Source organism: Protopterus annectens, chromosome 2.part1 (assembly GCF_019279795.1).
Source record: "Protopterus annectens isolate FY-2018-M chromosome 2.part1, PAN1.0, whole genome shotgun sequence".
Taxonomy (NCBI): domain Eukaryota; kingdom Metazoa; phylum Chordata; order Ceratodontiformes; family Protopteridae; genus Protopterus; species Protopterus annectens.
This window is the reverse complement of record NC_056729.1, coordinates 685,522,879-685,535,200: the sequence shown is the minus strand read 5'-3', so window position 1 is coordinate 685,535,200 and position 12,322 is coordinate 685,522,879. Positions and strand designations below refer to the sequence as shown.

Sequence of the window (12,322 nt, the reverse complement as noted above, 5' to 3'; positions counted from 1 at the left end):
AATAGTTTCAGTGAAAGATTGAGAAATAAGGAATTATTATTTGTAGATGCTAAAAACTAAGTTAATTGTATAATATTTCAGGAACATACCTGTCAACTGCACAGATTTCACAGAATATCCAGATTTTTGGCCTGATCCTCTATTTTCCTGGCAAATCACTGGGATGATCTCAGGACTGAAGTCACTAAATAATGACATACATTTGAGCTTCAGACTTCAAATCCTTCAGAAAATGGATATTAAAACAAATCCTGTTAGAGTTTATACAACAGTGATAGCCCTCCCCATCACACACAAACACCGTGCAACGAGCTGCCACCTGAACAAAGATCCACACCAGGGCACCATTTTGTCTTACACATGTAACCAATTCACTTCCATCTTATGCTTAGCAAACATGAATGTCCTGAAAATGGCAATCATCCATGAAATTCCATCACAAAGTATATTAAAACTCCTCTGAAGCCTACGGTTTCTTGAAATTAAAACTTAAAACATTAATAACACCATCATTGTCAGTAGCATTGTTTTCAAGAACCTCATGAGAATTCCCCCAGCTCTGGAAATCATATTATTTTCCAGAAAACTCCCCTAGCAGTCACCAAACACAATTTGAAGCTCGCAACCCAAGACACATTACCCTCTCAAACCTTCCACATAACTCATATTTAAGCTATTCAGTGACATCAGTCCTCCCATGCTCCCACTGATGATAAAAGTACACAAATGTGAGCAAAGCTGAACAAATGACGAGTAGCAAAACAACAACCTCCCCTTTGCCAAACCATAACAAGCTTGCCCCAACCAAATGAGGAACCAACTCACCATCATTTAACCAGACCAGAAAACAAGGAGATTATTAAAACTCTCTAGCGTTTTGGCAGCCAGTAAAACACACACCATTCACCTATATGTACTAACTGTGAACTATTACACAATTAAGGTTAAGTGTTTTCGTACACTACTTTTTTTTTTAATTGGTTGTTCTATATGAGTAAACTATATAAGTCACAACAGAATACATATGGCGTTATTGTACTTTCAAAATAACCAGTACTGTCTGCCTGCAATGCTTAACCGGCCATTAACAGATAGTCCGAGTGGTCTATAGGCAGAGACGCATGAGCAGAAACAACAATGCCTCACAGTCTGTGAAAACTTGCAGGGAACCATAAAGCAACGGCACCAACAAGTTAACTGATGGAAAATAATACCTTGTAAAAACCACCAAAGTGCAGTCTGGACACAAGCCTCAACACATATGTACCACACCAGATAGATTATTATTAAAGCACCAAGTCAAGATGCCCATGACCACTCTCGAATCATTCATATATCTTTTGAAAGACAAATATGAGATGGTATAAAGCACAGGATATAATAAATTCAACTGAGCAGTGCTGAATATTATGTTTTAAGTGCCATTTGTGTTATTATTATGTATTATTTTTAGTTATTCTTTTTTTTTTTGTCATTTGACCCCACCTTGCACTGTTCCTCCTATAGACAGTAAAGCATACCTGTCAACACCACAAACAAAGGTAGCTGAGCCCCACATAGAAATGCTGATAAAATAAGTTTTAAAACAGAACTTAAGTGATCAACCCATAGGACATTTAATACGAGATTGCCAACTCCGCTCGCAAACTTCGTGAGTAGCCATAAAGGCAGCTGCACACTCCCACTTCTGCACCATGATAAGCAATGACCCGGAGATTTTTTTTTTTTATTATTGCAAACTTTGTGAGTAGCCATAAAGGCAGCTGCACACTTCCGTAATTGCGCTATGATAAGCAATGACCTGGGGAGATTGTTTTTTCCACTAAACAGGCTAAACAGCAATCCTTCTGAGCTCCCCCAAGCAGATCCAAGCCATGCAACCCACACAACATTCCCAAAACCATTGCAGAGCAGCTCCAGCTGTGACTGCTCATGCGCACCAAGAAACACCCACCAACACCCACAACTGCTCCTAAACCCGTAAAAATGCAGCTCCACAGACTGCCGCCACTCTGAGAACCAGGACACACATGTTTCATTAAAATCTGAAGAGAAGCATACTTCTTGACTTTCTAAGCAATAACTGTCAGAAAAATATGTATTAATGTGTGTATGCTTAATGCTAATTAGTAGTTAGAAGAATTAACACGTTTTTCATTCTATTTTACATGCACTGTGTTATATATAAATTGAGTTTCATATGAGACTGAAAAAGATGCTTTTTGAAACTGCAGTGTGCTTTCTGAAACTTGCAAGATGCCCTCTGACCTAGTAATTGCTAGCACAGCAATATTCATGTTTATGCCTTTTGGAAATGTACTTGAGAAGCAGGTGCTTATCTGCTAGGTCAGGAACGAATGAACGAACAATGCTATATTCTGTAAATGTAATGATTCTAAACAATCAGCTCTTTTCAAAGTATGAGAACATGTACAGCTGCAGAAGCTTAGAGATAATGTAGACAAAGGATTATTAGAGAAATGAACTGTTAGCTTTGTGCTTGAATTAGCCTTAGTACCTTGAATGGCAACATAACATGTATCTAACTGGTGGTAATCAAGGCCACGTTGTTTTCCTTAGGAAGTTTCTCACAAAAATTGATAAATCAGCAGAAATTCATGAGACTGATGGTCAACAAGTGAGGATGAAAAGACTGGTAATTTGTTACGTCAGCTTGGTAGGCAATGTCTTATTAGCAAGTGTATAAAACTGAAAGTATTTCCTGTTTCTACCAAATCAAAAGATGTGTGCAAGTCTGAAGTAGACTAAAACCAAAAAACAGGACTTGCACGAGTGCCCAAATGAAGGTCAAAAACCAAACTCCTTAGATAAGCACAAGCACTTTATTTCCTTAACGCTGCAACACAAAAAGAATACGTTTTCGACATAGAATCCAAGTCTTCATCAGAGATGAACAAATCACAGTAGACCTTACATCATTTTATACCATTAAACCTGTGCAAAATACAATGATAATTAATCATTAACACACCTTAATTGAACAAATGATTTAAAGGTAAAATGTATAATAAAAGTTTCCCATTTAAAAAATTTTTTTAAAATCATTGTTAAAATGCTATCCATGAAATAATTATAAATATAAATATAAGTATTACAATTCAACATTTTATACTTTGGCTTTAAATTCATATAACATAAAGTTGCATTTATTACTTTTTCATTTAAAAAAACTACCTTTTGTATTACTTAATGTTAAACATATACCTAAAACCATTGTGTTTAGTGCCATCTTGTGGCTATACCTCAAATCACAGTTTAGCCGCCCTTAGTTTCAAAACTGAAGTAATGGAAATCATATCATTTAAACCTGGGGGTTTTGTGGAATCTAAAATAATCTGCCAAAATAACTCCCTATATTCGAGTTTTGCCTCCCACATACCCCCTCTCAATTCCTTGGGTACTATTTCCAAAACATAAAAAAGAAAAATTGCTTGCGGACAAATCAAAGTGTGTCTGTAAAGGGCATTTTTATTATTTTGCTTCCTAATTTCATAACTGTGTTCATAAATACGATTTCTTAATTTTCTCTCCGTTTTGCCTATGTAGAATGAAGTACAAACCTTACAAGTAGCCATATATACCACACCATTGGTATTACAGTTGGAAAAAGATTTGCTGGTAATCTCCCTATTTCTTGATGTAACTAGAATACTACCCCTGTTGTGTATTAAAGGGCATTGTGGACAACTACCACATTTAAAAGTACCTGGTCTTTTTGAAGAAGTGTTTGCTTCCCCAAACTCAAAAAATTGTTTAAAATTTACATCCTTACGGAAAATAAATGTCAAATTTTTATTTTTAAGTGTCTCAAGGTCAGAAATCTCTGTAAACCTGTTCCATTCTCTAGTTATAATCTGTTTCATTGCCCCTGCATCTCCTGAAAAATCCATAATGTATGCATCATCCCATTTATTCTCTTCTTGGGTGTGAGTGTTGGCTTTAGTAAGCTCATGAATAGATTTTCCAAGAATGGGAGCAAACCTGTTTTTCCTTTCCAAAACCACTGACTCCGTTGTTTCTTGTAGTAAAGAATTTGGGTAACCACGTTTACTAAACATATCCATTAATTTTACACACTCAGTTGTAAAATCTTCTTCCAGAAGAATGATAACATCTACTGGTAAACCAATTCCATGCACAATTCATTTTAGGTTTATTAGACTCTATTCACTTACCTCAAAAAGTAGCTATTTGCAAATGCGTAGCACATACCAAGCAACAGGATAGAATTTCAAAAGGTAATGCGAGGGCTGATACAGCTGCTAAACAAGCAGCTTCAGCCTCAGAAGTTTTTCTTTTGAGTGAGGAATTACAACCCTCTGAGATTTTAGATTTAGAAATGTTAAAAACAATGCAGACACTTACTACAAATGTAGAAAAACAAAAATGGATAAAATGAGGAGCAATCCTTGAGAAGGGACTGTACATCTCCAAAGAAAAGAAACCAATTCTACCATCTAACTTGTCTAGATATGCAGCTTTGTTGAGCCATGGGCAGAGCCATGTCTCAACAGGGGGGATGGTACAGTTAGTGAATCGAGTGTTTACAATGTATGGATTTACTAATTATACAAAAAATTTTTGTGCAGCATGCCATGTTTGCAACAAGCATCATGCACAAGGGGCATTGAAGCCTAAGCAAGGGAGTTTCCCTACACCACCGTATCCGTTTCGTACTATTTGTATGGATTTTATAGAACTGAATAAATGTGAAAATAAAAAGTACTGTCTTGTCATTATAGATATGTTTTCCAAATGGGTGGAAGCTTTTCCAACTAAAAATCCAGATGCAGCTACTATTGCAAAGGTCCTTGTTAAAGAAATTATACCTAGATTTGGCATACTGGAAAAGATTTATAGTGGCAATGGCACACATTTCGTGAACCAAACAGTACAGCAACTTAGTCGCTATTTTGGGATATCGTTGAAAAACCAATGCGCATATCACCCCCAATCTGCAGGATTAGTAGAGAGGAACAATGGGGTGTTGAAGAATAAGCTTAGGAAATTGATTAGTGAGACACAAAATAACTGGGTGCACTGTTTACCTCTAGCACTGTTGAGCATGAGAACTGTTCCAAATGCAAAGGGATTGACTCCTTTTGAAATTTTGTTTGGAAGGGCATATTATACACCTCAGTGGAAACCTCTCATGTCTGCAGAGCAGGAGGCTGACAGTTCACTTGCAGGGTATATGAGACGATTTTTGAATAACAAACTTTTGCAGTTAAATTCTGTTTCAGATAAAGAACAACCGAAATTGGAAGCAGCAGTAGCCACAGGCACCAGAGTCTGGGTGAAGATTGTGAAGAAAAAGAACTGGAGTTCTCTGAAGTGGGAAGGACCGTACCGAGTACTACTGTCGACACCCACTGCAGTCAAGATCGCGGAGCGAGCATCCTGGATTCATTTGACACACTGTAAATTGGTTAAGAACTTTGAATTGGACAAAAACCTTGTTACTGTTGTACAAGAACAAAATGGCCAGGTATAGAGTGAATAGAGACATTGAGCAACCTCAGAAAACTTGCATAATCATTTTGATAGCTATGCTAATTACATTGTTCTTTTTGTTGTGGCCTTTCCTTTTCCCTGCCACAAAAGTTGAACTGATTAAACATGATGGGCCAAACATAAACTGGCATCCAAACTTTAACACTTATCAGGCGATTACACGCGTGTATGCTGAGACTTTTAATGTTTCGAACTGCTGGGTCTGCATGGCCATACCAACAGCATACGGGGGGTTATTGATGGCTGCTATCCCCCTAGGGGTCAATGAGACCTGGGAAAATCTGTTTTTTGACACAGTACCTATTAAAGCATATGATAAGGTAGCACTGTATTTGCCTGTGACACAAAAGGGAATTGTATGTTTTTACAAAAATGATACCATACAAGTGGGTTGGAGCAAGTGTAATGTGACCATACAATATAAATGTTATACAAAAGCAAACGATCTAGGTGAATCTTGTAGTACAGATTATAACTCATTTCTTAAATCTATGCATAAGACTCTTGATCAGGTACAACGTAATCCTGTACTTTTTAAACAGTTATCTGTAATAGATAGGAAAATGTTTCATGTAGGGCAGTCATTTCGTAACAAAGTAACAACTAAAGTAGAGGACTGTTATTTGTGTGTGGTAAAAAAGCATATAAATGGTTACCTGAGAATTTGTCTGGCAGTTGTTTTTTGGGATACCTGGTCCCGGCCATACGACACACTGCAGTTTTACCTCAGGGAAATATTCGAAATACCCGAGATGCAACCAAAAAGACTGTTAAGAAACCTGAGAATCCAGTGGGACAGATCGAGGCAGGCTGGAAAGACCATCATAGGATGGGAACCAAACTTACGCACATGGACTTGAGTGACGCTGTCATATCGAGGGCAGGCATATTACCTGCATATGGCGCAGTTAAATCGATTTGGGAGCTGCTAAAACTGTCTAAACTTCTCGAAGTGATGAGTAATGTGACTTTTTCTGCTCTTGAACTGATAACTGATGAACTGAATGCAATGAGAACTGTAGTGCTCCAAAACCGAATGGCTCTTGACTTCACCCTAGCGGCACGTGCACTTTAATCAAAGAAGAATGCTGTGCGTTTATTCCAGATCATCAGCATGAGATCAATGACCATCTTGAGGTAATTCAGCAAGTGTCGGCCATGACCAAACCAGGCCCAAACCCTCTGACGGACTTTTTCCAGAATTTATTTGGGGGGTGGGGTTCCATCCTAATGAACATTTTGATTGCCATTGGGGTGGGATTACTCCTAATAGGAGTTTGTGTTTGTTGTGGAATCCCCTACATGAAGAAATTAATCAAAGGATTTATAGACATATCAGTATCTGAGACTATGTATCAAAGTAATGAATTTAAAGATCTGCTAGAATGTGAAACACTTTCATAAAGTTTAAACTGAATGACTTTCTTAACTGTAAATCCTGACTGGAAGAGGTTAGGAAAAGAAGCAAACGGTTTATTCTTTTTGAAAATAGAATTAAAAAAGTATTAACAGGGGGGAGATGTTAGAAAAATATGTATTAATGTGTGTATGCTTAATGCTAATTATTAGTTAGAAGAGTTAACACGTTTTTCATTCTATTTTACATGCACTGTGTTATATATAAATTGAGTTTCATATGAGACTGAAAAAGATGCTTTTTGTGCTTTCTGAAACTTGCAAGATGCCCTTTGACCTAGTAATTGCTAGCACAGCAATATTCATGTTTATGCCTTTTGGAAATGTACTTGAGAAGCAGGTGCTTATCTGCTAGGTCAGGAACGAATGAACGAGCAATGCTATATTCTGTAAATGTAATGATTCTAAACAATCAGCTCTTTTCAAAGTATGAGAACATGTACAGCTGCAGAAGTTTAGAGATAATGTAGACAAAGGATTATTAGAGAAAGGAACTGTTAGCTTTGTGCTTGAATTAGCTGTAGTACCTTGAATGGCAACATAACATGTATCTAACTGGTGGTAATCAAGGCCACGTTGTTTTCCTTAGGAAGTTTCTCACAAAAATTAATAAATCAGCAGAAATTCATGAGACTGATGGTCAACAAGTGATGATGAAAAGACTGGTAATTTGTTACGTCAGCTTGGTAGGCAATGTCTTATTAGCAAGTGTATAAAACTGAAAATATTTCCTGTTTCTAGTTAGACAAACTCTGTAATAGCACATTTTTGTCTCCTTGCTGCAAGATTAAAGTGCCTTAACCTGAACCTACCATGTTTTGATCATTTTTAAAGTATATTTTTCCTTTGACAATAACCCTGACCAAGCCCACAAATAACCATAGGACAAAGATTAGCGAATTGTCCAATAGCTGTTACAGACTTAAACTTGGGGGAACAACAAATCTAGCATGCAACCACAAACAACTCCACCAATGAACAGAATACTTCTACATTATATATACATCTTTATTTCTTATTTTTTTTTTGGATGAGAAGCTCTAAGTGCATGGGTACTGTCCCTACAGAAACAAGAATGCATCTCAAGCCCACAAAAGGAGTAAACGCACATCTTACAGGGCCAGCACAACACCCAAAAAAACTTTCCACCATGAAACCTACCTCCTATAACAGGGGTGAAAACTGAAGCAGAGCGATAACAAAATTGAGCCCCCAAGACCCTAGAACCGGACCAGTCCACCTGCTACTCTCATCAGGTTAGTGAACCAAATAAACTCAAGATATCAAAGCATCTGCTATTAATGGTAGAATGAAAGTAATCCCCTATAACAGAATTACATTAACATCACTCTCCTGAAGGATAGCCTTGCAACAGTGCCTTATCTAAACCCCATATAATGAAACAGCTGAACCATGATACAAAAACTGACCTTCTCTACCAATCTGCACCCTTGTGAAGGATACTAGACCACCTTCCCTTAGCCGTCAATGCTGACCCAGAAGCAAAAGACCCCCCCCAAAAAAAAAATACTAGTACCAACCCTTGTTATTAAACATTATTCACCTCTTCCCTAGTCACTATTCTGAGGCCTACCTGACCCCCATAGGTAGTCATGGACGAAACCTGCTGTAGCAAGTTCACACCAAAATGTGACTCCTACTCCAGTCACACTTGCCTAACATCCCTTAAGCCCCTCCCTACCCCTACCTTACTTTCTCCCACAGCTCATCCATTCCTATTTAACCCTATCCTCCCAATTCCTGCTACTCTATTTATCTAAACCCCCACCCTTGAAGATGTCCCTGGACAAATTGGTCTGTTCCAAACCTCATTTCTCACGTTATTAAAGCTGCTGCACTCTTACTTACTCTAATAGCTTATTATGCTTATAAATCACAGCTTCTTGTGGTTATAAAGTCATAAAAGTATACAATTAATGGAAAAGAACTAGTTAAAAGGTGTTTGACAGAGTAGAAACTTGCTATAATAGTAAACAGGGTTACACTTTGAATGTAGTTAGTCTCAGTTTAAGAAAATATAATATATGACTCCACTGTTTCTTTTTTCCCTTCATTAAACAAGTAACCTGTAAAAGAAAGGTTAAATCTGCTCTTGTGTCACATATAGTGATTAGCATGATATGTATAATAACTAGTTAGAAAACATTTTTAATTCAGTGAAGATTGACCTTAGTAATTACTGTATTTCAGGCAGCCATGACCAGAAATAGGATATAGAGAGCATGGGTGCTACACTAAAAAGGTTCCTCTTGCCTCCTGTGTGTTACAGTGAAAAAGAAAAATGGCTAATGAGATTCAGAACCAACATGGTGGACACAGCACAGTTTAAAATAAATCTTCAGGCTCTAGGAGGTAAAAAAAAAGCTTCACTTTAGTCAAAGGAGTGATTTTTAGGAAGACTCTGTTGGGTATGAGGCTAAAATTTGAAAAAAAATATTAAAAAACTCACACAAACATTTACAGCCATTTTTTAAATATTATTAAGTGGTAAAACACACTAAAGGCAAAGAATAACTGTTTTCAGGTTGTTTTTATCTGAAAAAGCACAAAACATGACTGTATGATATAGTATTAACATTATAACATATCAGCTTAAAGAAAAAGCAATAAACTGCATTGTAGATAAATAATTAAAACAACTAAGTAAAAGAGAATATCTATTGTGCAGCAGAAATATCAGACACTCATTTTTTACAATATAAAGCAAGATTAAATCAAGATTACTAATGATGCATCAAACTACTTATATTTCAATGATATTATTAACAGTACAACAGTATCATTATAATGTTAATGAATGTTAAAGGCAGCTAGTGTCTGTATTAAGCAAACTTGCAGAAAAAATGTAACAACATCCTGCCCTCAAAAATATTCTCATGCCTCATAGTGCCCTCAGGCCATTACACTCAGCTGATAAACTATTGATACTGACCCAAAAATCCAACAACTCTGCAGACGCTATATTTGTCAACTCAACTGGTAAAATCTGGAATCTACTCCCTACTACCATAATCAAGGAAACCTCACAACCTCTATTTAAAAGAAAACTAAAAAAATACCTCACATCCCATTGGCTGTGCTCTTGTTCTAAACCTGACTAACAACTTCACTAATACATGTCTTGCTACCCAACCTGCTGTTTGGCCAAGTATCTATGCCTCATAGCCTTTGAATGCCTAAGCATTATGAATTATGAAATCTGATTGTATTCTGTGTTCACATTTTCTGATACGTCTCTGCCAATCAGATGTAAGTCTGCACATTGTGTGTATTAATATCTGCCTGTATTCTTTGTCTATATTTTTCTAAACATGTCTGCCTGAGTTTATCACTCAACTACCCAACCTGCTGTTTGGCCAAGTATCTATGCCTCATATCATTTGAATGTCTAAGCATTGTGAATTATGAGATCTGATTGTATTCTGTGTTCACATTTTCTGATATGTCTCTGCCAATCAGATGCAAGTCTGCACATTGTGTGTATTAATATCTGCCTGTATTCTTTGTCTATATTTTTCTAAACATGTCTGCCTGAGTTTATCACTCAGTGATGTATGTACTGTCTCTTTTTTGGTATGTGGAGCTTTCCTCCCCGGGCCTCCGCTGAAAATGGACATATATCCAGTCGGACTAACCCAGTTAACAAATGTAAAATAAAATAAAATAAATAAATAAAACATGACAGTTTTGAAAACTAGTATTATGAATAAAAAGGAAATAAGATTTTTCCCTAACAGTAGAAGCTTTGAGAGATTTATTGTTGGCTGAAGATGTAGTATCAGTCTTTTGCTTCTTTCTTTCTTTATTTATTTATTTGCATCTGTCCAAGTGTTTTTTTTTTTTTAGATGATCTCTTTAGTGAGGTGCTAGAGACTTCCATGTCTTTAGGGATAGTGACTAAGTTATTATTTTTTTATGAAAGTAGATGTTTCATCAAGGTTGTTGAATGTCTTTGCTCCATTGGGTCTTTAAATTTTTATTCTTGCAGGATACAGGATCTGTGTCTTGATGTTCCTTTGCTTTAAGAGTTCAGCAAATGGCCAGCACTTTCTCCTCATATCTAGTACTTTTGTGGAGTAATCATTATCAAATCTAGTGTAACTTTGATGGTATTTAAAAGGGGCTTTACTCCATACAGTTTTTAATACAAGATCTTTGTCTATTTAAGATAAAAATGTTATAACTATCGATCCTGGAATAGAAGAAGAGGAAGTTGAATTTGGCTTACCAAGTGCTCTGTGGGCTGTGTCTATGTTGAAGCTGGCTTACCTAGTGCTCTGTGGACTGTGTCTATGTTGAAGTTGGCTTACCAAGTGCTCTGTGGGCTGTGTCTATGTTGAAGCTGGCTTACCTAGTGCTCTGTGGACTGTGTCTATGTTGAAGCTGGCTTACCTAGTGCTCTGTGGACTGTGTCTATGTTGAAGTTGGCTTACCAAGTGCTCTGTGGGCTGTGTCTATGTTGAAGCTGGCTTACCTAGTGCTCTGTGGGCTGTGTCTATCCCATAAGAAAACCCTTCCCGCAAGTCCACAATATTAGGGATCCAGGAATACAAGAAAGTTATAATGTCATTTCTTTCTGCTTTTTTCCAAAAATATGCAAATTGCACCTTCTTTCCTGGTTCTCAAGATTATCAAGCTTATTTTGTAGCCAAGTATTTTGTTTGAGTAAGAAGTCAGTGTGCTGTTCTTCTCCATTAAGTCTCCCATAAGTATCAGTTAATGAAGTTTCTAGGTCAGAAATTTTATTTTGTTGTTGATGTAACAGTTCCTTGAAGACTTCAATTTGTTTCTCAGTGTTCTTTCAAAGGTTTTCTAGATTTTGTTTAAAATTATCTATTTTTAGAGATAATGTCTGTAGGGTTGAAGTTACTAGACAACCGATGTTACACTTGATATTTTGAAAATTACACATTGTGTTTAAAGTCCCTGTGCAATTCCCCTCTAAAGTTATAATAAATGTTACCACTTTTCTGGGCTTGCATTTCCTTTATTACTGCTCATTTTAGTGATTTTTATGTTAAGTGTTCAACTCATTCAGCATTTCTTCAGAATTTATGTATGTATTATTGTGTATTATTAAGTTTTTTTACTGAGGTAGTACACTAATCCCAATATACTTTAAGCAAGCACAGCCCAAGTGAAGAAAATCACAAAAAAACAGAATTAATTGACAAACACAGGGAAATTACAGAAGGCAGAGTCCTGTAGACAACTGAAGAATGAACCGATATTATTGTCAGAGTAGAAAAATGTGGATAAATGTGGAAGGTATGCAGCAGGTGAGAAAAGAGGGTTGAAGTAGAAGTGATGCAGGTGGAGAGGAGTTAGGTGATGTGTTCAGTGGAAAAGC

General features: G+C 36.7%; 1 pseudogene; it reads left to right on the top strand.

The window, feature by feature from the left end:
- The window catches only part of LOC122794900, a 123,291-nt pseudogene extending 112,020 nt beyond the window's left edge, over positions 1 to 11,271 (top strand).
- Positions 11,272 to 12,322: the final 1,051 nt, after the last annotated feature.